The sequence below is a fragment of the Hipposideros armiger genome, unplaced genomic scaffold (genome assembly GCF_001890085.2).
Source record: "Hipposideros armiger isolate ML-2016 unplaced genomic scaffold, ASM189008v1 scaffold_355, whole genome shotgun sequence".
NCBI classification, from domain to species: Eukaryota; Metazoa; Chordata; class Mammalia; order Chiroptera; family Hipposideridae; genus Hipposideros; species Hipposideros armiger.
Window position 1 is genome coordinate 758,685 of NW_017731705.1, and position 23,674 is coordinate 782,358.

Sequence of the window (23,674 nt, forward strand, 5' to 3'; positions counted from 1 at the left end):
TGGGCTCCGAAGTCAGAATGCCTATGTTTGAATTTTGGTTTTGCTGGTTATTAGCCGTCTGACTCAGTCAAGTTACTTAAACATATTGTATGCCATCTTTCTCATCTGTAACATGAAGATAGGAATAGTATCTACTTCAGGGGTGGGTAAGGGGATTCAGTGAGTTAATACATGGGAAGAATATGGAATGGTGCTTGTCAAGTGATAACTGCTGAATGAATTTTAGCAACCATCATCATCATCATCATCAGTATTATAATGATTGCTTATAACTTGTATTACATGTTGGTCAGGCAGAACCTACTAATTTGGAAAATGTGTACTTTAATAGAGACAGACATATTTGCACATAGCAACTTAGAGAAATTGGACTTAGCAGCATCACTGTAGCTTTGCTGGTACAGCCATACTAGCCCACGTGTGATCTGATGAACAGAATGTCCAGGGAAGAGCCCACAGAGACAGTGTACCTCACCAGAGGAAACATTCAGCTTTACTCATCACCCTACTAAAAGGAATACTTTGATGTGGAGTCATTTTGTTTTATATAATATAATGAACATGGTTTCTTCTAGAGAGGCTCTTTCTATTCTCAAAAATCCTGAAGGAGGTTAAAAGGAAAGAGAGAGAGAGAGAGAGAGAGAGAGAGAGAGAGAGAGAGAGAGAGAGAAAGAGAGAGAGAGGCTATAAATCTAAAACTAAAGGTGCTCCTTTGCTTTCTGAATATGGCCTCCATTCCAAAAGAGTAAAATGCATACCCATCTTATCTCTCTTCCATTAATCCTCAAGACCATGCTCTGTCCAGTTCATTTTACTGTCTCTAAAACTCTTACGTTAATTTCTGCCACTACTATTTATTTATGTTGCTCTTGCTTTGTAAAAATCTTTCTCTGTCTAATGTTTGGCGATCAAGTTCAAGTTTTATGTGTCCCAAACACCTCGACATCTCTAGCGACTATCAAACTCTGTTCAATAGCATTTTTTATTTATTGAATTAGCCAATATTGAACCAATGTGCCTTATGTTTCAGACACTGTACTAGGAGCTGAGCATACGGGTGTGAATAGGATAACAAGTGTTTTGATCCTCAAGGGAGATTAAACAAAAAAGTATTGTCATTATTTATACAAATAATGCATTATAGGTGTTTTGGAAGTATGCTAAGAGAACACTAAAAGGGGTGTAAGAGAAAGCTTCGTGGGGTAGTGAAATTTAAAGCTGAGACTTAAAGAATAAAAATGAGGTAGTTAAGCAAAGCCCTAGGGATAAAGGGGAAAGTGGACATTGGTGGTACTGAAACAATGATTTGGGAAAGGGCAGTCAGTGTTGAAGACCACAAAAAGAGAAGAATGGAGCTCTGGAAAAACTGGAAGAAGACACGTGTAGCTGCAGCTGAGGTAACCAGCAGTATCAGAATGCATATAGGACTAAGGGTTTGGGTCACCTAAAGAATAGTTACTATTGCCATGCATTTGGACTCAAGACCATGCTGTATCATAGATAAATATCCACTTTATTATATTACTATACTGTATTTATTTTATAGTTCTCCATATTGAAATTCCATGTAAGACTCTAAGGTAGAAGTAGAGGTATTTGGTCATTTATTTCTCTTGTTTGCCCTACAGACACTTTTTGACAATAAGTCCTCTTTGAGATTACTCTAGAGGGTTTTATTTTAATCCTATTCAGCCTTAATTTTTTGTTTGTTTGTTTGCAGAAATGGACACACACACACACACACACACACACAGGTTTTAAGGTGTATATGAATAGGAATCTTTTTAATTGAAATCCAGATACCAGAATAATAACTGAAAATAGTTGATTTTAATCAGTGCAAACGATAGCCCTCTTCTATGTCTAAAAATCCTAAGTGATTGAAACCGGGAATAAAATCCTCCAATGTAGGTATTATAATTGGATCCCTTAGCGTAGGTACATTTTTTAAATACAAATATAACCACATAAAAATGATTTAGCTCTGGCATTACCATTTTAGGATCAGAGTGAATGTTAGGAAGGAGGGGTCAGAAATCAACAAGCTAAGTGCAATTTGCTACATCAATTCAAAGTTCACGAGTTTTACAAGTCTTAATGTGAAAAGCTTAATAAGCAAAGAAAGTGTCCTAGATTTATTGAGTATACAAAAATAAGGATAGAGCCTACAAAGCTCTGAACCTAAAGTTTAGGAGAACATTAAAATATTTGAACATAAATATTTTTCATAGTTTTAACTTATATAAAGGTAAAAAAAAAAGGCTTAAAAATCCTAAAATTTAAGTGTTCAGTGAGAGTGTGAGGGAGTGAGAGCGTGTGTGATCTGAAATAACAAAGGAAACAATACTTAACAATTGCTGCATCTTAGTTATCTGCATATTCAGGAGTACAGCTCTCTTATAAAATATTCTCAGTAGATTAGAGTCCAGGGCCACTGTGCCAATCAACAGTAAGGGAGCAAATGGAACCTTCAAGCTTTCATCCTAGGTCCTCATTTACCTACTAATTACTGATGAAACACTATAGGCCTCCATCAGTTAACACACCACTCATTTCTGTTAACACATGAATGCTGTCAGAGGCCATGGGGTGCTATTTAGGTAGCTATTTATCAGCAAATTTAAATGTGTTTCCAGTTCAGTTAACAGTCGAAGGTTACTCTTCTCTTCTTAAAATAATCCTAGCAAAGTAAACACACCAACATCAATCATATAATCTGCCAATATTGCCCATTACTTAGGTAGCTAAGAATTTATTTGTTAACAGTTGGCTTTTTTAGCAGGAAAAGATCTGAAATGTTCAGGTAGCTTTGTCCCTAAATTAAAAATTAGTATTCTCTTTGTACAGCAACCTAAATTCAATTTCATCTCCATGTCTAAACTAACTAAGGCAATGCAAAGTTTTGTGAATTTGCTGCAAATCTATTTAGAGGGAAAAAAATTTACCTCATGTATTCTTTTGAACACAAGTGTTATTATTACCAATGAATTTAATGAGTGATCTTTTTTCTCTCAGGAATTTAAATAAACATTTAACAAGCCTTCCAGTAAAGTCAAAGAAACCTAAAAGATAAATAAGTTAGGATGTAAATAGACGTGACTTTTCATCAACTTGATTTTTATGCTGGGCACTTGTATCAGTCTGAAATAATTTATGTTTTTATACTGTGTTCATTTATTTCTAACAAAGAAATTTACTTTACATATAACTTTTCTTCATTTAGAAAGGTTTTATATAGTTTATATCATACAGTTGTGTGCTGGATCTAGTTGTCCCAGTTCACATTTTCAGGAATTTTATGAGCTACCTAACAAAATCCACTATTTAACACAGCCACCATTAAAAATCAAATTATAGAGCTGGCCAAGTGGCGCGTTGGTTAGGAGTCAGCTTGGGAATGCGCGAGCTCTGAGCAGCAGGACCCCAGATTGGATCCCACATGAGAGCCAGTGACACTGCGCCCTCTACAGCTAAGATGGTGAACAACAGCTCAACCTGGAGCTGGGCTGCAGTGAGTCGCCAATGGCGTAGGCTGCAGTGGGGCTGGCTGGCAGCTGGCCTGTGCTTTTGGGAGCCGCCGTGAGCAGCCGTCTAATGGCTGGTGAGTGACTGCCTCACCCGGGGAAGAGCGCAATGATAATACCAACATGGGCCAGTGAAGTGACGTCCTCCACAACTAGACTGAAGAACAACAGGACAGCAACTTGTCTGTTCCCCTTCCCTGATTTCCCAATGCTGTTCCCCTCCCGAGATTCCCCAATTAAAAAAATATCTTTAAAAAACTCAAATTATATAAATTTATAATTAAATGTTTGGGGAAAAAGCTGATTAAGAACTCACATTTCCTCATTATTTTACTGATTTTACATAATGACCTTATGTTACTGACATGTATTTGATCTGTGTGGTAGAAATGCTACATAACAGTGTGCTACTGAGCATCTCTTGTCAACTTTACATTCAGTGATGTCACATCATTAGTTTGAAACTGGACATAGTGCAAGTATTTAAGCCACGGAAATAGTAAAAAAATACACATCTGGGCTTCACTTATTGTTTTGTTGATTTATCTAGATTTAAGAAAGTGAAAAAAATATCAATAATGAAGCTTAAACTTAAAAATGTGTCATGTACAATTTTGTCATATTTTGAATAACACACAAAGAGAAAACATTTTTTTATTATTCAAAAACTATTAACTGTCAGCAAAGAAGTCATTCACATTATTGATGAATAAGCGGAATTCGGACATATATTTTTATTGTTATTCTTTAAGTCTTACTCATTAGCATGTATGAAAAATTCATGTCAGAACCAGAAATGCAGCCATAGGTTGTCTAAGGATACAAAAGTTAGAGAAAAATCAATAAAAATGCTATCTGAGTATCAACTGACTATATCAAATCTAAAATAAAAAAGTATGGTATATAATATTACTTATAAATTATGTGCTATTAATCCTTATAGCAGTAGTATACTAACACACACACACACACACACACACACAAACACACAGACACACACACACACACACACACACACACACACACACACCTTTACTCCAGAGAGTCCACTGTTAAAATATTTATAACTGTATCAGTGTTTGTATGACTATATAATATATAACAAGGTAATATGTAAATTAACAGTATATGCTAAAGTAAAACAAAAGAATAGGCATAAAAATGGAGCCAGAAGTGATGCTTGCAATAAGAAAAAGAACAAAAATTATTAAAGCCTACTAAATTTCTGTGGGTAGCTAAAGTTGCTCTAAGTGTCCTTGCAGCCACTGTGAAAAACATGACCCAATGGATTACTAATTCACAATGTTTATTAGATGAAAACATATCGATCACTTACGAGAAACTACTTTTGATTCTATGTGTATTTGTAGTGGCTTGGATCAAATTCTGATCATTGAAGGTTATTATTATAAATGACTACTAAACTACCCAAACAAATAAACAAAAGAAATAATTGTCTTCTATCTCTAAAAGTAAAGCATCTTTATTATTTTAACTAACTCACTTTATTCTATTAACTCAAATGTCCCAATACCCTGTATTTATTGGCTCCCTCAGAAGACAGCACCTCTGGAAAAACTCTCTTCCTGGACCCTTGTCACCCCACAATCCCCCTGTAAGGACTGGAATGTTCAACAGGGCAGAGCTGATTACCAAGTTCTCTGAAGGTGAGGTCATTGCAGGCTATCCTAATTTTTGTTAATTTGGAGCAATCCCAGACTTGACATATAGTTGTATTAAAAGACAGGTACAAAACTGCATAGCTCCTCATTATGAATGTGCATTCCATTATTTTATGTTTTCATCCTAAGCTATATATTTCCAACTATCTTTCCTATTCCATCTACCGAGTGAGTTGTGTTACTCTTTACACATTCAGTGTTCACATTTGTAGTATGTGCTATACACTTAAATGCATTTCCTTTTTGCTTTTGACATTTACTCTTTCAGTTTGAAATACCTTTATATCCTTATTTAAGATCAAAGAATTTCTGTTACCCTTCAAGACTCAGGCTTAAATGATAACTCTTGATCCTCCTATAAGAGTTAATAGCTTTTTCTTCTCTGTTCCTAAGAGGCATTTCTTGTGTATCTGTTTTTTAAGTATTTTGTTAAGCTCAGGAATTTAGCTGTTTTCATATCTGCCTCTGTAACACTGAAGGCCCTTGGAGGTGAAGTCTTTGTAATGACCACTAAGAGTAGAAGTGCTTCACATGGATCAGGTCCTATATTCACAAATGAAAGTCAATTGCACATTGATGTGCAATGATTGAAGACAATCGCTACCTTTACAGTTATTATTAGAATTTTGTTCCATAGTTAAAAATTAAGAGCAACACTTGGGTTCATCTTCCTCAAAATAACAATTAGTTAATATACTTGCTAATAAAAATAGATTTTTAAGAAAGCTGACTTCCCAGTTTAAGACAAAAAAGATTTTTCTATAAAAATTTTAAACTGCTCACTTTTAAATACTATAGTGGTAGGTAAAGGCTAGGTATTAATAACCAGATTATTAAAACTGGAGTAGGAAAGGGCTATTTTTAAAAAGTTGTAAAAGAAATGAGTGCCATTTACATTTTTTTCTTTTAACCTTATAGTGTTTGTCATTAATTAGCAATACTATTTTTTTTTTAATTTTTAAAGGTAAAAACATTTCAGGCATTCTTATTTTTAAAATACAAAATAGAACTAGTATAGCATTTGTTAATGTTTTTTATATTCACATTTTTACATTAATCAATCTAACATCTAGTTCTAGCAATTCTAAATCAGTTATTGAATTACATAAATCATATTTATGTAACATGCTTGGATCATATTAAACTTACCTACACTACTGTTCTTCTTTCCAAATAATGAAAACTTGTCTCAAGTTTATTTGGGCCACATTAGCCACAAACATAAGATAACACTGCTTAAAATTCTTGATTATTATAATTTTTATTGAAATATTCAGAAAAGAAAAATCCTACAGTAAACACAATAGAAATTATGTTTATGATTTTCTTCTAGCTGACCACAGATATTCTTCTAAGAATATCTTAGTATTCTTTATATCTAACCATGAGAAAAGAATAATTTTCAGCCACAATGATTAATGAAGATAATCACTAACTTAATAAACATTATTGGCATCTGATTTTTATTCCTCTTCTATTTGCCTCTCAAAACTAAGGATGAAATGTTACAATGTTAACATGTACCATATGAATTTTAACACTCCATTTAAAAGACGAAAATTATGGTGTTAGACACTAATAAACAAAGGGGTGACTGGCACCATTCTGGCTATCTTCTTTTCCCTCCTACACTTTCAAACTCAACCCCTTGAAGCCTAGGCTAATCCGTTGGCTGCCTTGGGGTTATTCCAGTTTATATCTAAAGAACAGGAAAAACGTGGAACAGAGCCAGATCTCTAAGCCCAAGAGACCTCTAGCTGCCTAAAGTTTTCCAGGCTATGCGTTGTCAAGGAAGTTCCTGAAGTTTGAGGGTGTGTTCAAATAACACACTTTTGCAAAGCTCATGTATCTTTTACTGTCTTCTTCAACGCATATTTATATTACTCCTTATGTCCAAAGATAAATCTATAGGAGATGTCTGGTTTCTGTTTAAGGTCATCACCTAAAAACTAAGCTACCTATTTTGCTAAACTTTCTAAATAATATCAAGAAATAACTAATGTTTTGACAACAAAACCGTCCACACTAATGATTTCCTCCAATTACTTATTTTAAACATTTTTAGAATTTAGCATATTTTAACCAGTATTTTCTTCCTCCACATTCAGAATGCTACAATACCTGTTTTAGGATTTAACCTAAAATTTATATTTCATTTTCCATTAATACAATTTAAAATATTATCATCTGTAAATGTAAACCTCAAGTTCTGTTGAACATATTAGTTGTCTCTGGGCTTCACAGAATTAGGGCAAAATATACTATATTCTTGGAGAAAATATATGTTTTATTATATTATTATAGGGTAGAATTTGGAAAAGTTCGAATTAGATACTTTATAGAATTTTTTTTCCAAAAACCCAGCTAGTTCTACAATATTCTGCTTTTTTTTTTTAAGATTTTATTGGGGAATTGGGGGAGGGAAACAGACATGTTGCTGTCCTTTTGTTCTTCAGTCTAGTTGTGGAGGATGTTGCTTCACTGGCCCAAGTTGGTATTATCATTGCACTCTTCCTGGGTGAGGCAGATTGGTAGCTGGGCCCTGGACAGTGGCTCACGCAGGCTGCTGGCTGCTCACGCCGGCTGCCAGCCACTCACAGTAGCTTTACAGCAGTCCACTGCAGCTCCACTGCAGCCTATGCTGTCGATGACGACTGATAGCACGCAGCTCCAGGTTGAGCTGTTGTTCATCATCTTAGCTATAGAGGGCGCAGCATCACTGACTCTCATGTGGGATCTGAACCAGGGCCCTGCTGCTCAGAGCTGGTGTCCCAAGCCAACTCTTAACCAACGCACCACTCAGCTGACCCTACAATATTCCAGTTTTTCTGCAAAATTTTCTTTCCATATTCTTAATGCTAATCACACTTAGCATCACTGGACGAAAAGGGAACCTTAACTTCTCCTTTCAATTCATCAGAATAATAAACATAGGTCTCAATGGCATTAAATATACAAGGCTGTAGCCACTAAATTTTATACTTTCCTAATGTGAGATATACACTTAACCCTACCTGAAATTTTTAGGCCTACCTACCATTATTGATCTTTATTAACTTCTCCCATTTTGGAGCCCAAATTCTTAGTGCTTTGCTGACAAGTGTATTGTGTCAATGGAACTCTCTTCCAGAGCAGATCACTCTCCATTCTAATAACCTTGTCCTCCCTACAAGGTCAAGGGGCTGGGGTACACAGGATGGGCAGCCCTCCCACTCCAACCTTTTCCCTGCTACCCTCCACTCCCCTCACTCAAGGGGCCCCGTTCCACACCTCCCCCACTTTAGAAGGCCACAGATAATGATTTCTTCACATTGACTAAAGGACAACATTACAGAGCTATCTTATCTTACATTCAAAAGATCTGAGATACTACAGGAAGTAAGAATGGCTTTGATAACTGAAGCTATTTCTTTAATGTAAATTGAACATGGCTTCTTGAGAGCACTCCCCAACTTACTCAGGGACTTGGTTCTCACCCTTGCCCCTCTTGTTTTCTAGAAAGTATTGCTGGCTTCTGCTGTCCGAAGTTCTCTCTGAACTATTCTTCATAATCTTCACAATGTGATGCATATTTATATTTAAATGTGATGATTCTATTTTATTTTAGTTCTGATATCACTTGTAATTTAAGAAATGATATCTCTGACGCAGTAACAGTCACAATACTATCACAGGGATATGAAATACAGTTTGAGGAATATAATCAATAATGTTGTAAAGATTATGTAGGGTGTCAGATGGGCATTTGTCTTATTAGGGACACCTATTCATGGACTGTGTAGATGCCTGACCACTGCGCTGTACACCTGAAGCTGAATAATACTGAATGTCAATTATAATTGTATATATATATATATATATATATATATATATATATATAGTTAGGGGATGTGGAGTACAGCATAGGGAATAGAGTCAATGGAATTGTAACAGTTATATACAATGTCAAAGGGGTATTAGACTGGGGGGGTTTATCACTTTGTGAGGGGTGTAAATGTCTAATTATTACATTGTTTTGTACATTTGAAACTAACATAAAATAAATGATATCTCTGATATTTTTTTCAGAAATAAGATTGTTTTTGAAAGATTGTTAAGTAAAATACTTCTGTCTTACTGTATACAGTGTCATATAACTAATTAGAGGCTCTATTTTCCCTGTAAGGGTAAAGGATGTTTTAGAGTAGAAAATAAATTATAACTTAAAATTAGAAAGCAAGTATCAATTTTTACTTCAATTTTTGGCAGTTTGAATTTGGTTACCCCTCCATCTATCTTTACATCTATTTTTTAAAGACAGACATTGGCTGGTAAAAGATGTGTACTCTGTAAAACTGCACACGTTCTAGTCATTCCTTTTTTAAGAGTTGCAATTCATCTATCTAAAATATGAAAATTTAATGACTGAAACTAATTTTAAAGAGAGTAATATTTTCAGAGGATCTGAAGCAGGTTTGAAAAATAGCCGTAAGTGAAGAAATTATTGGTGATTCAAGAATTTATTCTGAAGAAGTGTCGTCAAGAAATTAATTGTATATGTTTCTACAAATTCCCTCAATATGCATAAACATCCACATAATGAAATAGGAATTAGTGCTCGGGGCTCCTTTTTCTCATTTGATTAACATGCCCATTTTAAGAAAAAAAAAAAAACAACAACTGGTGAAAGATATGGCTTTTGAATGAAAAAGAGGGGGAGAAAACCCCACAGTGTCACAGATGGCTGTCAGAATAAAGTGAAGCATGAGTCTGTTGAGGGAATCAAACATGAGTGTGAAATCCGAACAGAAAGGCATGGAGCAGAAGGCACCGTTTCAAAAGGCATTTGGCACCAAGTGGCATTGTGAGGGTTAATTTACTGCCAGGAGCTGCTGGGCCTTTTCATTCTCCACAGACACACAATAGACAGATCCCCAAAGTGCCCATCATAATCACAGATGCTGGGGGATTAATGCTAAGATGAAAGCTTCATGAATATTAAAAATTTCAGAACTGCTAATGATGTAGCAGAGTTTGAAATAACATTCAATCTCACAATCTAAGAGTACGGCACGCAGGCCTTAGTAAGACACTGTCTTTTAAAAACTGATTAAAACCTACTCAATTTGTAGCAGAAAGAGGCTTATGCATATTAGGACCTGAATTGGCTGCCAAACTTTACAAATTGCACAGGCTAATTACCATAATTAAGCCTTGGATTGAGGAAGAAAATTCCATTTATCTCAGGCTGAGTCAGTGGAACTTCAACAAAGAAAGCACTGACATCAGATGGACCATTCCCTCAAATGATATTTCAAAGCCCACTAAAAACAAACAAACCTCCAAACAAACAAACAAACAAACAAAAGAGGCCTCATCCTCTTAGAAGCAAGAATAGTAACCACTCAGGAATACTATTAAATGGAGTTGAAGAAAAGAATTGTTTCATTTTATAAAAGCTAGTTTAGATAAGTTTAAAGTTTATAGGTGAGAAGTTTTAATTTTTAAAAAAATGTGAAATTCCTTAGCTTAAAAAAAATCTGTGTTATAAAATACATATGTAAAAATTGATACATTTTCTTCATTAAAATTTTATTATTAGTTAGATATAATTGACATATAACATCAATTTCAGGTGTACATGATTTGATATATGTATATCTTGTGAAATGATCACAATGTCTAGTTAACATCCATTACCACAAGTAGTTAGAATATATTTCCTCTCCTCTGATGACATCTTTTAAGCTGTATTCCTTTTGCAACATTCAAATAGACAATACAGCATTTTTAACTATATTTCCTATAGTTACCTTCACCTATGGAATTGATTAAAAATTTGAGTTCATTCTAATTTACTGCATTTGTTTAACAAATAGTTCTGTATGACATAGAATTTAGTTAGCTTAGTTTCTGATGACAAAAATACAACTTCCTAAACATCACTCCACTATTATGGATATCAGTACTAAAAGAAGTAAATCAGGTTAGATCATATTACAGTTTGTTTATTTTCTTTAGCTTTCTTAAATCATTTGTAAAAAAAACATGTCAGCAAGTATAATAGTCATCCCATGTGTTGCTTAGCTTAAATTCAGTTAGTTTATCAGTGAATCACAGAACTTCCTCAGAAAAACATAATCATGAGAGTTGAAATTATCTCTATGGGAGTAAAATTGCTATTTTTATGAATATTTTTTGAAGTTCATTTCTGAAACTGAATATAGTATTTAAAACAGTCATATCTTTTTATGGAAAACACTATGAACAAAGTGATTTTTAATCAGTGTTGAACATTTAGTTTATATTTTTGAATGAATTGATCTTCAATTAGAGTAAAGTATTTGCACTTTTAGTTTAAAATAGTTGCTTGTAGAGCTTGCAAAACGTGCAGCATTATAATTTTACTGGTTTACATATGGAAATGCTTTTTGGTGTGCTTTATCCTATATTTCCATGATTTTTGAAAATTCTGGTAAGCAAATTTTTAACTTGCCTCCTTTTATCCAACTAATGTCCTTTAATTTTAATTTTTCTACTGCTCCAGCGTTGCCTCCCATTAATTATTGTTCAGAGTGATTTAGGACACAAATATGATCATGCTGTTTATCTTTTCTCCCTCAATGACTGGCTTTCAAAATGAAGCCCAAATTCCTTAGCACAGCATCCAAGGCCATTATAACTGCCCATGTTTACCTCTCAATCTTCATTTCTTGTTAACTTCCCTTTCTCCCTCCCTTCTCACCTCTCTCTCTCTTTTCCTTCCTTCCTTCCTTCCTTCCTCCCTGTAAAGGTTTTTGAACATCTAAGTTTTAGGCACTGAAATAGCCACTGAGGATAAATATCCAACAAAAGAAATATGGCTCCGTACTTAATGAAGATTACAATTTTAGTGTATGAGAAATAAATTTAAAAGAATCTCCCTCTTTTTACCCTCTATCCACCACTACCCTGTGGGTGTGCACACACATACATAGCTTTCCACTTTCCAGCTGCAAACAGAGAGGTGGTACAGTGTAGTTACTGGCTAAGAGCATAGATTCAGGATCTTTGTTCAAATCCTGGCTCCACCAATTAATAACAGTGTGAACTGGGGTAAGTTTCCTGTCATACCGCTACACCATATTTCAAAGGGTTGTTGTGAAGGTTAAATACATAAATACAGTCTGGCACACAATAGTTGTAGATATTAATATTAATAGTGCAGTCTGCATATCAAAGGAAGGGAGTTCTGATGGCCAGGGACTGATGAGGGTTCTGAGGAGTGAGCAGGGGCTTCTCTGAGGAAGTATGGATCTGATTTCTGATGAATGCACAGGTGAAGGGGGTGCCATGAGCTGAAGTGTTTTCCATTGAGAAAGAACTTTGCAGTGCAGACCATGAGAGGTCCAGCAGCCCAGTGTCTGCTGGCCTGAGAGAAAGCAAGGGAGACTGCAGCACAGAGGAATATGTGTTAGGCGAGGCAGCCACTTCGATTTATATTTGTGGAGCTGCTGTGTTTTTTATTACTTCTAAATTTCCTAGACTTTGGTATCCCGCAGCCCTTCCTCTGTCACAGTCTTTTCCAATGTCCCTCTAATTGTTCTGAACACACAGGTAGCATTCCCGCAGGAGGTCTCTTCCCGATCCAACTCTCCAGCACGCCTTCTTCCCAGTGCTGGGTCAGGTCCTTTTCCTCGTGTAAACCCACATCCCAGTCCTCATGACTCTGAATTCTACCCGTGTGTTCCTGGATGGGGGCGACCTCGTCACAGGGCTTTTGCCTCATTTACCTGTGGATTCACACCGGTCTGACACTGCGTGGGTCTGGTATACAATATGTACCCACGTGTACAGCCTTGACAAGTGAATAAATGAGCTAAGATATGCCCTCTCGGAGCATATAGTGTTAATGCTCATTATGAACATTTATACTAACGCTTTTCTTTTTAAATGTGAGACATAGTTGGAAATCCCATTATGGCCTTTTTCTAAAATAAAGGGTAATTTAAGATAATTATAAGAAACCTATGTCAGATTTAAATTTTATCTCTACAAACACTCATCATACCCAGAGAAACAGTATAGAATTAACTAAACATTTAGAACAAATTCTTTATTTTTAACAGAACAAGTCTTTTAATTGTTTTTATTACTCGAAAATGATTCATTTTTAAAAATTTAGCTTTGTTACTCTGTGCATGTGCCTTCAACACTTTCACAAGGATTTTCTGCTTCTTCATAAGGAAAGCACACTTGTTCCTGTCACAGCCACATTTTGCACACATGGGCCCACCACAGGCCTGGCTAACATGGTTTCATTTTAGATAACCTCATTAGAACTTTCGGTCTCATAGCACCAGCTCGGCGAAGTCGGCTTGAGCACATGCCACATACAGGTTTCGGTGCTTTTCCAACCTCCTTGGTATAAAGGTAAAAGATGCTATTTATCTAGTTTTGTTAGAGGCTGTATGGTAGGACAGCCACCGACGGTCTGTCAAATGCTGGCCTATTCTGAATGCCTGTAGACACCATTCTTGGGAGAATATATTTATTTTTTAAAGATACTTTCATTGTAAATAAAAGTTAATTACACATCTTATTCCTCTATACTAAGGTATAGTAATTTTTTGTTTGTTTTTATCTTCATTTTCTCCTTCCATCTAGCCTTACAATTACTGTCACAGTTGCCGTTCATTACCGATATCACATGACTCTAAAAGCAGATGCAGCAGTGAATTTAGAAACCAGAAATGGAGGGGATAATTGTTCTTTAGTTTCTACACAACTGCCATTCCCTCCACTTTCTTCCCATCCAATATTCTGTTTAGGGCCAATGCCTTTTCACATCTAGAGATTCACAGCTGATCGTCACTGACTGGCTGGCTGATAAGGCCCAAAGACCAAAAGTGCCCTTTCCCCTCCAGCATCTGTCTTGTGAGCCTAAGTGCAGAGGGTTGTGGCAAAAACCCATCCTGTCAGTTATCCTACCCTATAAATCCCAAAGGGACATTTGCGTGCTCCTAAACAATGCTTCACAGCACTACAAAAAAAAGGCTGATCTACGACACATTAATTACATAGATCTGTTTTACCAGTACTGGGGCATAGGGGTTTGTGTGTGTGTGTGTCAGTGTGTGTGTGTGTGTGTGTGTGTGTGTGTTTGTGTGTGTGTGTGTATGCATTGGTGAGCAAGTGGGTAGGAGATACGGCTGAAAACATAAGTTAGGATCAGAGATGTAAAAGGGGCAAAATGCTAAAGGAGATAAAAGGAGAAGCAGCCATTCTCAAAGGGGTTAAGTGAAAAATTCAAGTCCTAAAACAGAAACATGTTGAAGTGACTATTATTCCCATTATCCCAAGGATGGGACATACCTAGCACCAATGCAGATACAAAGGAGAGAAGGTAATTTGTTACCTGCACTGGCTGCCTCAGATCCACGGGGTTTGCTGAACTCTGGGTGACAAGGGCTGGACTATGAAGAAAATGAAGCTGAAGCTTAGGGCTCCTCCCTTGCACAGACCCCCGCCAAGGTCAGGCAATGGCGCTAGAGATACCATCCCATGGTTACATGCTTCATATAGTTGCCAAAGCGTGATTTTTAAAAATCTTTGATCCACTAAGTTACATTCATTTTATTATTTCCATTTCTTAAGTAAAGTTCCACAATTTTTTTTTTAATTGGGAATTGGAGAATGGGAACAGCACTGGGGAATTGGGGGAAGGGGAACAGACAAGTTTGCTGTCCTTTTGCTCTTCAGTCTAGTTGTGGAGGACGTTGCTTCACTGACCCAAGTTGGCACCATCATTGCACTCTTCCCAGACAAGGCAGATCAGTCGCTGGCTTCTGGACGGCCGCTCACTGTGGCTGCTGTCCGCTCACGCTGGCTGCTGGCTACACACGGTAGCCCATGGCAACCCACTGCCACAGGGGCTGCAGCCTATGCCGTCGTGGCGACTCATGGCAGCCCAGCTCCAGGTTGAGCTGTTGTTCAGCATCTTAGCTGTGGAGGGCAGTGTCACTGGCCCTCCCTCATATGTGGGATCCGAACCGGGGCCCTCTGGCGTCCCAAGCCAGCTCCCAACCAACACACCACTCAGCGGGCCCAAGTTCCACAATTTTTTAAAGCTTCATGTCCCACAAAAACTAGATCCACCATGAAAATGGGTGAAGCAGAATATTTCTGACTTAGGGAAGATAAGCCAAACTCACCCTTCCTTGTTGTTCTTAAATCATGACTTTGTCCCTCAGGGGGATTTTTGTTGTTTTTGCTTCACAGGCAACCAAACTTAAATCAGCGCTTCCTCTAAAATAAACGCAGGAGGAAAGCGTGGCAGGAGATATGTAGGACCTGCAGTTAGAGAAGCTGCAGGTGGAGGGGAGACTTATGTGCACAGCGCGAGACCGTCAGGAGTGGCTCAGTGGACTCAAGGGTCTGCCCTGGTTTCTAGTAGCCTCTTGAGGGATGGCAAATGTGGCTGGCTAGGAATGCAGAGAGGGATGAAGAAATTCTGGTCTGAGTCCAAATTGGGGGGAAATCAGACATGGATGAGCTTCTTTGTTAAGAAACTTTCTCTAGCAATGATGGGCATCGGTGGGAGAGAAAAAGAGAAGAGCTGAACTGTTGCGTAGTTGTTGGGGACTGTTGGGTTAACATGGGGTAGAATGGGAAGGGACTTGCTTGTAAGATAATGCAGTTGGTTAGTGACAGAGCCAGTGTTGTGTCTCGTTTCACTCCCTGAGCAACCCAGGCACGGGAAGAGACACTTAGTTAAACTTATGGTGGGGTTTGCCTGTAGGTATGAGATTACTCCACTTTTTGGAGATTCAGCATTAGAAAAATTCCTGAATTTCAGTTGCCTTTGAAGCAAAAACAACAAAAATCCCCCTGAGGGACAAAGTCATGATTTAAGAACAAGGAAGGGTGAGTTTGGCTCATTTTCCCTCTCTGCTTTCTCTCCCTGGTTTTAAGTTTCACCATTTCTAAACATGGTGGTCCTTCTATTATTGTTATTATTATTATTATTATTATTATTATTATTATTATTATTTAACCTGAGGTTAGTAAGAGTGTTCCCTTTCCTAATAAAAAAAAGAAAAACAATCTGTTTGAACACTCTCCAGGTACCTATGTTGTATAAATAATGGACATGTACCTTTGTCAAGAATTAAGACTGAGCTTTAGTAAACTAAGCCCATGTCTTTCAAGTTACATTGCAATTTATCTTACTATCTTTTTATTAGTATGGAGGGTTGTTGGATATCACATTTACATTAATTCAGCTCAGAAAACTCACGTTTTTTCCCACCAGTAAAGGGTCTTTAGAGCATCAGTGATTTCTGATATTTGCTGAAGGCTTTTGAAAAATTTCATTAGGTTTTAGGTCCTGAGAACTCCAGTGCTGAACCATATGCCTTAAAATTTTCAGTGGTGTTACTGCATTAAAAAAAAAAAAAGTATGATCTTTCTTCTTCAGTTGACAAAGAAAAGTTCATTCTACCAGGATTGAGAGGGAGAGGGAGAGGGAGAGGGAGAGGGAGAGAGAGAGAGAGANAAAATTTTCAGTGGTGTTACTGCATTAAAAAAAAAAAAAGTATGATCTTTCTTCTTCAGTTGACAAAGAAAAGTTCATTCTACCAGGATTGAGAGAGAGAGAGAGAGAGAGAGAGAGAGAGAGAGAGAGAGAGAGAGAGAGAGAGAGAATCATTTTTTGTATCTGTGCAAAAGGGAAAATATTGAGAATTACATTATTTTGGCAGGAAAAAAGTAGAGATCCAGTATCATTTAATTTCTTATTTAAAATTGTGCTGGAAAACTAGCATTTCCTTTATATGCTCAAATAAGTAAGAATATCCTCATAGTTTAAAGAGAACAAGGGCCATAACTTCAGTTTCTTGATAACAAGACTGGGGAGAAAAACCAGGAACCAACTTCTGGTATTTTTTTATCACAAATTCTACTCCATGGATGCTTGAAAATACTTGTAGCTGATATAAATGAAACCGGGAGAAGAGCAGATAGCTCCAACAAAGGAGAAACTCCAACAAATTGAAACTTTTTGTTACATTGATGGCAGGGGAAATCATTATTTTGTAGGGGGTTTATGTACATCTTCTTCAAGGGGATTCTATTTTGAAGTACAATGTAAGATGTAGTTTCTAAGAGGTTAGAATAGAATTATGAGAGAAACCTTCAAATTATATAAATGTCTAACCACTATGCTGTACAGTTAAAAGTAATATAAAACAATATGGAATGTCAACTCTAATTGAAAATACATAAATAAATAAATAACTTTTCAGAAAAAAAAACAAAATACCCTTGCATACTGTAGAAAGCAGCTCAGCAAGATTCATAAGCAAAATAATAACTGAGGGTAACTCAGGTTGGTGGTGCAATACATTTTCTTTAAAGATTTTATTGGGGAGTTGGGGGAGAAGAACAGTGTTGGGAAATCGGAAAAGGGGAACAGAAAGCTGCTGTCCTTTTTTTGTTTTGTTTTTCAGTCTAGTTGTGGAGGATGTCGCTTCACTGGTCCATGTTGATATTATCATTACACTCTTCCCGGGTGAGGCAGTCGTGGACGCCTGCTCATGGCAGCTCACGAAAGCACACGGCCGCTGCCGGCCAGCCCCACCGCAGCCTACACTGTTGCCAGCAACTCATGGCAGCCCAGCTCCAGGTCCAGCTGTTGTTCACCATCTTAGCTGTAGAGGGCACAGAGTCTCTGGTCCTCATGTGGATTCCGAACCAGGGCCCTACTGTTCAGAGCTGGCATCCCAAGCCAGCTCTTAACCAACGCGCCACTCGGCCGTCCCATAGATATATATTAATGTCTCTATGGTGCAAGTGCATTATTTGTACAATACTTTAATAATTCATAAAAATATGAATATTTTGGCCACACAAACCTGAAATTTTGTCACATAAATCTGAAGCTCACTACCATAATCCTGGAGACAAGTTGTATGCTCATTTAATAGTTATATATATATATATATATATATATATATATATATATATATTTGCTCTTATAGTAAACATTAGCAGGATTCCTTTTTGTTGTCATCATTGTTCTTGCTGCCTTTTGCTTTTCATGCATTGCATGGTAAAATATTCCCCCAAATTTACTTTTGTCATCGTCTGCTTTGTTCCTGACTAGGATATAATCAGATTTGTAGGAAAAACACATCAGAACCTAAGGCAGTTCCTACAGAGTTTGACTTGATGGGATATTTAAACATCTGTTGTCAATAAATGCAAGTATTTTTGGTACTCCTGCCAATGCAAACTTGTTATTCAATTATTATTAATATGACAGTTAATGCTTTGGTATGCTTCAAGTTAAATAAAATGCATTGTTTAGATTCTGTAAACTTTTGTTTCCTCCAGAGTTTGACTCTTTAATATTTGCTGGTCTTACCCCATCACCATCCATGTCAAGGGGAAAAATAAGGTTATTAGCAGGATGCAGGGAACAGAATAAACATAGAACTTTTAAATGCCCCACATGAGAAAGGATTAAGTTGCATGTTGCTGAAAGGATAGTCTATAGATTGTTAGTGCTCTGCTATTCGCTCACATTAGTTCCCTCAATGGGGCCTCTTTTCTAAAGGCAATAATCCCATCAACAGAAACTTGAAATGTAGGTCTGTCTGGGCTGTGGAAAGAGGGCTCTGCTCTCACTTAAGAGCATGTGTAGGTTTCAGTGCTGCAGACACCAATGTGCTGCCATGTGAACTGTGATAGTTCATTTGGATAATTTCATAGAGTGTTGTCACACACCCTACAGACAGTTGCTTGTGCTTTAGGGACACAAGAAGGCATTGCTCAGAGAGATTACATCTGGTTGAAAAGGCTCTTATTTCTCTTGGCTAGCATGCATAGTGCAGTGGGGTCTGGCCATGACTTACGGTAGGTGAGTCAGCTTGGGTCTTGCCTCCAACATGACCCAGACTGAGTCAGGGCTGAATTAATGGGAAAGAGGTTTTGGGCTAAAGCTGTTGTTTTAAGGAAAAGATTCTTTCTCATTTTGTATAAAGTTTCCAGGCAGACTCAGAGCACCAGAAAGGAACCCTGAAAGGGGGAAGACAATGCCAGAGCCCTTAGCTTCTCAATTTTCCCTGTAGGGATTTTATCTACCACCTTCTCCTTCCATGTAGGGCTTCCAGGCTTCACAAGTCAGGTTCATTATCAGTACAATCCACAGCATCTCCCAGCGTACCTAGAGAAAAAGCCAGGGTCCCTTTCCCTCTTTCTTGTAACAGTAGACGGAGCTTAGACTTGAGAGTCAGCCAGACTCCCACTTCACCATATTCTGTCTGTGTACATTTGAGTAGGTTACTCAGCTTCACCAAAAGTTTCCTTCTTGGTAGAATGTGGTTAATGATGACTTCTGTATCCTAGTGTTGTTAGGAGAATCACAATACCTGCCAGAAAAGTACTCAAAACACAACTAAGTAGACAATTCCATTTGTAAAAAGAACTTCTAATCTGGGTTAGACAGCGCTCTGAGAAAGGAAAGACCTTTGGGCTCCGTGTTTTTCTTGTCCCTCCTTGAAACTGTGTACTGATGACAATTTTTTTTTCCTAGGATCATGTACCTTTATAAGGAGATGATTGTAGAGGCTATGTACTCAGCCAAAGGAATGATTTTAATGATGGAATATGAGGCTGTAGTCACCAGAGAGATGGGACAAAAAGTTTTATTTAACTCTTTTACTAACAAGTGTCTCCCTGTTGCATTAATAAGTAGAGATGACATTTAAATTATTAGATGACTCCTGCAACATTTAATCTTGAATGACACATCCTAATCAGAATCTTTAGTCATCATTCTGAAATTTTGTTTTGCATATGTCCTAGAAAATAATTGAGTAAAACAGCTGAGGAAATTACAAATAGCCACGTGGAATTTCTGTGTTTGGAGTACTTGTGTAAATACTGTTCTAGCAATGATAATAATGACAGGAAGTCAATATAAGCCCATGAAACATGACCAGCAAATTTGATATTAATTTGTCACCATGCTGCAGTATCAAGTTCTATTAAAAAACCCCTGGTATTTTCGGTTTGTCATTTTGGAGAAGCCAAACACTAACTATTTCATCTTGTGATGTGAGGAGAGTTGGCTTTGGTTTTCTCATATGGGACCTCTCAAAATGAATTTCAGTTTATAGAATCCATAAGACATATACATGTATATGTGTGTATGTATGTCATAATAAGACATATATAATCTTATGACATGTCTTCCTATGAATATGAAATAGAATTCAAATATAATATATAAGCATTTTATATTTACATGTATATTTATTATACTTATATAAAATGTTCATAAAATATTTAAATTCTATGTCACCAGATCTAAAAATTTCACCTGAGTCCCCAATTTTACTAAGCATTACTTAGAATAAAGAATATACTTAAAATAGAGAGATTAGAGATGAAAAGAAATATTAGAATTTAATTGCCCCAACCATTTTTTTTAACGATGAGGGCCAAACCAAGGTCAAATAGAGTGAGTGACCTGTGTTCAAGGTGACCCAGATATTTAATCAGAGTGTTGTATTATTACCCTGCCGCCCAAGCCCTATATTATGTCCTAATACAGAGCTTGGGCTGCAGAATGCTACCCAAGAAAATTTATTTGCTCATCTTCATATGTGGGCATATGTGCTTTTCATTACATGTTTGATATTTAACTGTTCACTCCTGAATGAATAGTGTTCTTCTGTCTCTCATTTATGCTGTGCTTTCAACCAAGCCTGTTCTTCACATCCTTACCAAACATGTCTGCCTTTTCTGCTGTACCTGCTATTTAGGTCACAAGCCTCTCCTGGTAGCTCCGTCCCCCTCCCCCTCCTTACGTGCTGTTCACACATTCTGCTGCCTGCCTTATAGATAAATGGTAGGATTGGAACACCCCACTCTTCTTTTAAGTCAAGTGTGGACAGCTGATGCATGTTTAATGAAATGTGAATGGAGGATTTTATAACTAGTATGTGATGCGTCACCTCCGCTCTCACTCTTTGCAATAGTCATGGATATATGTTGAGAGGGGGTCTCCCTCATCCTGGGTTTCTGAGTGGCAACAGTGAGCAGAGCCCCTTTCTCACTCCAAGTAGGACAAGTGTGAAATAAATGAAGCTAGGTTGCCTCTTATTAGGCCATATTATTGCATGATAGTAAAATAGTAATAAAAGGTAATAAATGGAGACAACTAACTATCTCTGCCAAATGTATAACAGAGAGAGTAAAAGAGAGCTATGATTTCTCTGGGGAAGCTTCGTTGCAGAAGTAGATGACAACCTAGGCTCCCATATGTGTATAAAATGGGAAAAGTACGAAGGCATAAAGGCAATCTGATGTGAGTGGAGGGATGGAGATTCCTCTCACATCCCACCACCTTGAGAATCAGGAATTCCCTTCAGTTTAGATTTCCAAAGGTGTCCAGTCATTCTTTAAATACCCCCTTTTTTTAAAACTTCTAACAAACCCCAGCGCTCATAGGAAACAAAGTAATGCTGTGTCTCAGAGAGGTGAGAAGAATATGCGATACGTGGAAGAACTTTCTGATCACTGGCGCTATCTCCAGATGGAACTGGCTCTTTCGTTCCAGATAACCATCTGGAAGAGATACTGAAGAAGACTTTCTAGGCAGTCTCTACACTTCCTTCAAATGCCAAGATTCTGCCATCTTCTCTGTCTGCTCTCCATCAGTCTAGGTTTTCTCTGGCAGTGTATGGATGACACTCCTATGATATGAGCATTTCTTAAATACTATTTGGTAGTGAGAATCACCCTCTAAAGCAAGATCATCTCTAATTGAGTATTTTTCTCAATCAATTACTGTAAAATTTTCAACCCAATACTGAGAATAATTTTTGTCCAACACTGAATAATTCAGCCACTTGAAGAGGAGCCATTGACATGCAAAGTGTTGGCAGAATTCATTCCAACACAAGTTCCAAAAGCAATCTAAAAAACAGATGGTCCTGGGATTAGTGAACTCTGCCAAAATTTCTGGGACACATTTTAATCTGGATAGTACATAATCTGATCTTTAAAATAAAAATGTGTTTTCAGGCCCAGCTATAGGAAAATTCCTTAAAAATAATTAAAACTCATTCTGGTATATCAGCAGAAACAAACTTGCATTTATTTTAAACTATTCTCATGCACAATAGTGAACTCAATTCAGTTTGTGTTATTTAAGTGATGGAGTGAAAGGAAAATTGAGGGAACCCAGTTTATAACCCTGGTTCTACTACTAATTCCTGTGTGATCTCGGGGAGTCACTGATCTTCTCTGAGATAAAAGGTCCAATGAATGTTACCATTCTATGAATGTGTCAAATCTTTGATAAAAGAAAAAAAACTATCTTCTTATTTTAATACTGAGTTCAGAATGCTTACAGATTACAATGGAAACCAGGTAGTCCTAAATTGCTATTGTTATGTAACAGGTGTGATAGATAAAGGGTAACAAAATGTGAGCATAAACAAGTGTTAAGAAACTGTATTTAGCTTCTTAGAGACATTTTTACTGTTTTTTATATTTGTAATAATTTTCTATGTAAATGTATCTAAGTATATGTCGGAATCCTTAATGTAGACAAAGTCTATAGCTTCTTCCATTTCCTGCATAAATGCAAAAATTGGCATCAGGTTTAATTAAATATTTTGGGGGGCACAGGGCACATTTTTCCTTTTGTTACTACCATAGTAACATATTATCATCATGGCCAAATAAGATACCACAAAAAATACCAGTATCTTGTCAGCATCTTTGTAGGTATTTACCTGGAATCTTTAAGATACATATATACACTGTGCATGTAGGTGCCCCTCTACTGTGTTGGGGTACATATTTTGCATACGCACACACACTCACACATCATTTTTCTACTGGGTAAAATGAAAATTTTCTTTTCATTCATTTTAAAACTTGCCTTTTCCTTTAATGTGCTCTTTTATTGAACCAACTAATTGCATAGAAGCTGAATTTACCGTTTGCTGTTTTCAAGTCATATGTTCTATGAGAGCAGAGATCTTATCTATTTTGCTTTCCATTGTATTCCTTAAACTCAGCAGAGTCCATAGTTGTTTACTCACTAAATATTTACTGAATAAGTATATGAAAGTAAGAAATTGAAAAATGCACTTATAACTGAGGCATTTGTCAAAATTAGGAATACAATTGTACAGAGATTTTTTTTAAGGCCACTTAATAAGTGTCTCATTTGAACTTTGATTGACAAGATTCACATAAATGTATTAAATACATAAAAGAATTAAGACTACAGCAGCCGCGGTGAGCGGCCATCCAGAAGCCAGCGACTGACCTGCCTCGCCAGAGAAGAGCGCAATGATGGTGCCCACTTGGGCCAGTGAAGCAACATCCTCCACAACTAGATTGAAGAACAAAATGACAGCAACTTGTCTGTTCCCCTTTCCCCAATTCCCCAGCACTGTTCCCATCCCCCCAATTCCCCAATAAAAA

General features: G+C 37.0%; 1 protein-coding gene and 1 pseudogene across 6 annotated transcripts in view; both read right to left on the minus strand.

Moving 5' to 3' along the window:
• LOC109392896 (60S ribosomal protein L34 pseudogene) overlaps positions 1-13,862 on the minus strand; it is a 40,723-nt pseudogene extending 26,861 nt beyond the window's left edge.
• The window catches only part of ROBO1 (roundabout guidance receptor 1), a 1,209,462-nt gene that overhangs the window by 587,399 nt on the left and 598,389 nt on the right, over positions 1-23,674 (minus strand). The gene's annotated exons all lie outside the window — the stretch shown is intronic.